We start from the raw sequence: 5,256 nt of genomic DNA, 5'->3' as shown, positions 1-5,256 counted from the left end.
TATCAAATTCTGTTTGTGCTATAATAAATGTCAGAAGAAAATGGAGGTGCTTATATGGGATCTTACAGGAAACAAAAATTGCATTTCAATAATTATACATGTAGCCATGTTGTCATTTGTATGTGGAGGAAGTCTTTAAAATGCAAGGATTTCAAAAATATAGCACTGATGAATCATTTTTAATAACTCTGCTTGAAAATATTCTCCAGCCAAATAAAAAATAAAGAACACTTGACAACTAAGAAATGGAGAATTCAATAACATAGAAACACTAGTTTGGGCATGATTCCAGTTCAACATAAATAACTAATTCACAAGAATTCTTTGCAAAACTAACCACTGGATATATTGCAAATGATAAAAAAAATAACCCAAGAGAGTAAGTATATGGTTATTTTGGTCATAAAATAATCACAATAAGCATCTATAATTCCAAAATACATTGTTGGATATTGGGAATTAAGGTTATGTAGATATGAAAAAGCATTCCATGGTTTCCATTTTACACTGATTAAAATGGGGGATGTGTTGGCAGGTACTTATTTGTGTATTTTTCTTAAATTTGGTAATTATAGAAAATGGTTTTCAAGGATGTGTTTGAAAGTTTAGAAAGATTTAAAAGTTTTGTTTTTGTATCACTAAAGAAAACAAAAACAAATAAAAGCTGTAGCTCTGTTCCAGTCTGCACGCTGGGTTCATGCATCTTTTATTTCTGTGATGCTGACTGGAAGACCACCACTAAGTGGGATATATGTTCCTAAGGCAAAGAACAGCACAAGACATACAGAAGGAAACACCTGGAATGCTGCTTAAAACCCCTGCTTGGACCTGGCACATTTTCTCTTCTACCCACATCCTATTGATTAAAGCAAGTCTCATGGCCAAACCTAGGTGTTTATGGAGCAGGGAGTTTACTTTTCCACGGTGAACCATGGCAAGAATAGGAACAAAGGAAGAATTGTGAAGAAATAACAATTTCTGTCATTGAGCGTGGGGGCAGCTGTCCAGATCTCTTGACTTTGCAAGCCATGCATACACTGAAGTAGCTATATCTAAGAGACCTGCAGTTGGCATTGATCTCGGCACCACCTACTCTTGTGTGGGTGTCTTCCAGCATGGAAAAGTAGAAATAATTGCCAATGATCAGGGAAACCAAACCATCCCAAGTTATGTCATCTTTACTGATACCGGACAATTGATGGATGATGCCACAAAGAATCAAGTTACAATGAATCCCATTAATGTGTCTTTGGATGCCAAATACATGACTGGACATAGAGATGATGATGCTGTTATCCAATGTGATATGAAGCATTGGCCTTTTGTGGTGGTGAATGATGCTGGCAGGCCCAAAGTCCAAGTAGAATACAAGGGAAAGACAAAAAGTTTTATCCAGAAGAAGTGTCATTTATGGTTTTGACAAAGATAAAGGAAATCACAGAAGCCTACCTGGGAAGACTGTTACCGATGCTGTCATCACAGTACCTGCTTACTTCAATGACTCTCAGCGTCAGGCTACCAAAGGTGCTGGAACTATTGCTAGACTCAATGTACTCAGACTCATCACTGAGCTGACTGCTGCTGCTGTTGCTTACGGATTAGACAAAACGGTTGGAGCTGAAAGAAACGTGCTGATCTTTGACTTGGGAAGTGGCACTTTTGTTGTGTCAATTTTCACAACTAAAGAAAGAATCTTTGAGGTCAAATTCATAGATGGGGACCCTCACTTAAGTAGAGAAAACTTTGATAACTGAATGGTCAACCATTTTATTGCAGAGTTCAAGTGTAGGCATAAGAAGGACACAGTGAGAACAAGAGGGCTATCCATTGCCTCTGCACTGCTTGTGAATGTGCTAAGCATCTCTTTTTTCAGCACCAAGGCCAGTACTGAGATTATTCGCTGTATGAAGGAATCAACTTCTATACCTCTATCACCCATGCCTGATTTGAAGAATTGAGTGCTGACCTTTTCCATGGCACCCTGCACCCTGTAGAGAAAGCCCTTCAGGATGCCAAGCTTGACAAGACCCAGATCCATGATATTGTCCTGGTGGGTGGTTCTACCCATATCCTCAAGATTCAGAAACTCCTGCAGGGCTTTTTCAAAGGAAAAGAGTTGAATATAAGCATCAATCCTGGTGATATTGTTACTTATGGTGCAACTGCCAAGGCAGCAGGCCTGTCTATTTACGAATCTGAAAATGTTCAATATTTGCAGCTGTTGGATGTCAGTCCTCTTTCCCTTGGCATTGAAACTGTTGGCAGAGTCATGACTGTCCTCATCAAGCACAATACTACCATCTCTACCCAGCAGGCACAGACCTTTACTACCTACTCTGACCATGAGCCTGGTGCGCTCATTCAGGTTTATGAAGGTGAGCCGGCCATGACCAAGGATCACAACCTGCTTGGCAAGTTTGAAGTCACAGGCATACCTCCTGCACCTCGTGGTGTTCCTCAGACTGAAGTCACTTTTGATATCGATGCCAAATGGCATCCTCAGTGTCTCTGCTGTGGATAAGAGTACAGGAAAAGAGACAAGATTACCATCACTAATGACAAGGGTGGTCTGAACAAGGAAGACGTGGAGCGCATGGTCCAGGAAGCTGAGAAGTACAAAGCTGAGGATGTGAAGCAGCAGGACAAGGTGTCTTCCAAGAATTTACCCAAATCCTATGCATTCAACATGAAAGCAACTGTTGAAGACAAAAAACTTCAAGGCAAGATCTATGATGAACACAAACGAAAGATTCTTGACAAGTGCAATGAAATCATCAATTGGCTTGATAAGAACCAGGCTGCAGAGAAGGGAGAATGTGAACATCAGCAGAAAGAGCTGGAAAGTGTCTGCGGCCCCATCCTTACCAAGCTGTACCAGAGTGCAGGAGGCAGGCCAGAGGGATTGCCTGGGGGTTTCCCTGGGGGTGGAACTCCTCATTCTGGTGGTGTCTCCTCTGGGCACACCACTGAAGAGGTTGATTAAGCCAACCTTGAGCATAGATTTAGCACTGTTCCACACAAAATATGGAAGGACCCAAATTTCTAGCAAATTCTATGGCAGTTTTAAAATTGAGCTGCTATATAGTAAATAACTGGGCATTCTTGATACTTGAATATGGAATATGTGCACAGGGAAAGGAAATAACAGTGCACTTAATAAGCACTGTAGTGTGAAGTGGAAAATGCAATACCTTAAATAACACTGCATTTAAAATTGGCACAAAAATAATTTCTTCTTTAATTTCCTGTCTAATTTAAAAATACATGTATGAAAAGAAAATGATGGAAATAAAACAAAGAATTTACTTATTAGAAATGATATGTCAGAAGAATATATAAATCAAATAAGAGCTAAACATGTAAAATTTAAAATTTTATAAATTGAAAGGGAATATATTAACAGAGTAACTTTTTTTGTAAGAAAATACTGTCTACAATTAAATCTTAGTACATTTGAAGGTCTTAGAAGCAATTGTCTGAGAAAATACATATTGCCAAAATTGAACCAAGACTTAATACATTCTAAATGTGTCATTAGTCATGAATAATATTAAAATGCCATCAAATAATTACATGAAAAAAATAAATGTTGGCTCTAAGGTTTTTAGACTTTTGAAAGAACTGATTATTTCCATGCTATAGAATTTGTAACAGAATATACAAAAAGCTATAAAAGCTACTGATTCATTGAAGCATCCAGATATAATTCTGATAGCAAGTCTAGCAAACATAACACAAAAGTGATAATTATAGAAGATATTTCTTATAACTATAGATATCAAAATCCTATATAAAATACTATTGGGTCGTTGGGAAAGTCATGATGCATTTTTGCATTGAAAAACATAGAAAAATACGTCATGACTTTCCAGATGACCCAATAGAAAGTAAATCAAAAACCATTCCTGTAACTTTTGCCATTTTCTAGTCAGACTGAAGTTTAACGTTATATAATCAAGGAAATATTAATTTATTATATCAGTGAGATAAAAGTAAAGTACTATTTTGGTAGATGCCAAAAATGTTAATGAAATGGGACATCTATTTCTGACTTTAAATGTAAAACAAAAAGAAATTCACCAGCGCCAACAAAAAAATACTTTAGGGAAGTATAGAATTACAGAAAAAAAAGCTATTTTCTTGACATGCTAAAAAATATCAGTCTTACATTAGAAACTAGGTTGAAATTCTTATTATTCTTATTCTTTTTTCTTCTTATTATTTTATATAGTTCTGAAAGTTTAGGCTTCTGTGAGAAGACTAGATATAAAGAGAATTATTGGAGAAAAAACAAATTACAATGTGAATTGCAGACGATAGATGAACAGGTAGATAAATACAGAGATATATACAAAAGAATTAACCAAAATGTCTCCGAATTAGTAACAAAATTCAATAATGTGAAAATATTTATTTAAACTCAATAATTTTTCTTAGAATGACAGAAAATGTGTGGGACTATGTGATGAATACAGAAGTTTATCAAAATTTGAAAACAGCAGGAAGAAAACATCTCAATATGGGAAATAAATCACAACTAGCTATATAAAAAATTGTATATTTCTGTACATCAAACATGTCATAAATAAAATTAAAATGCAATCATATCTGAAAAGTATTCGCAATAATATTACAAAATATGTTTATACTTTTATGTTGTTTTTGTTATAATTTTTAAAAATTTATTTTTCAGTTACTGTTGATATCCAATGTTATATTAGTTTCAGGTGAATGTAAAAAAATAAACTAATTGCTTTTTTATAGTTTATTTCATATACAGTAAGCCATTGAAAAGAAACAAAAAATAGACCAGAAAAATCAGCAACACCATAATGGAAAATGGATGTGAAAAAGCGTTTCACAAAGCATTATACTATAGTTACAAGTACAGAGAAATCTTAAAACAACCATTGAATGCATTTATTTTCCTGTCATTAGAAAATTATACATACACCTGAGTAAATTCTATATTATGTACATATCTGAGTGCAGTTAAGTGGCATTCTCCTGACTTATTAGATGGAGTGAAATATTTTAACACTTGGGAAATGCACTTTGACAATATGAACGAAGTAACTTAAAATTTATATATTATTTGACTCAATACTTTTATTCCTCAGAAAATATTACCAAAGATGATTATCTCAATTTTAACCCCCAATGAGGAAAACAATGAGAAAACGGTACAATTGCAACTTTTTAAAGAAACTATGTACAAGAGAGAAAGAAAAGAGATAAAATATGAAAAGAAATTTT

The 5,256-nt window shown here is 34.9% G+C and overlaps 1 pseudogene; it reads left to right on the top strand.

Annotated features, from left to right (window-relative positions):
* The first annotated feature begins 516 nt into the window (after positions 1–516).
* LOC109371753 (heat shock cognate 71 kDa protein pseudogene) lies at positions 517–2,983 on the top strand (annotated as a pseudogene).
* The last annotated feature ends 2,273 nt before the right edge of the window (positions 2,984–5,256 follow it).

Source organism: Hipposideros armiger, unplaced genomic scaffold (assembly GCF_001890085.2).
Source record: "Hipposideros armiger isolate ML-2016 unplaced genomic scaffold, ASM189008v1 scaffold_15, whole genome shotgun sequence".
Taxonomy (NCBI): Eukaryota; Metazoa; Chordata; class Mammalia; order Chiroptera; family Hipposideridae; genus Hipposideros; species Hipposideros armiger.
The sequence above is the reverse complement of the archived record's forward strand: the minus strand, read 5'-3'. Positions and strand labels throughout refer to the sequence as shown.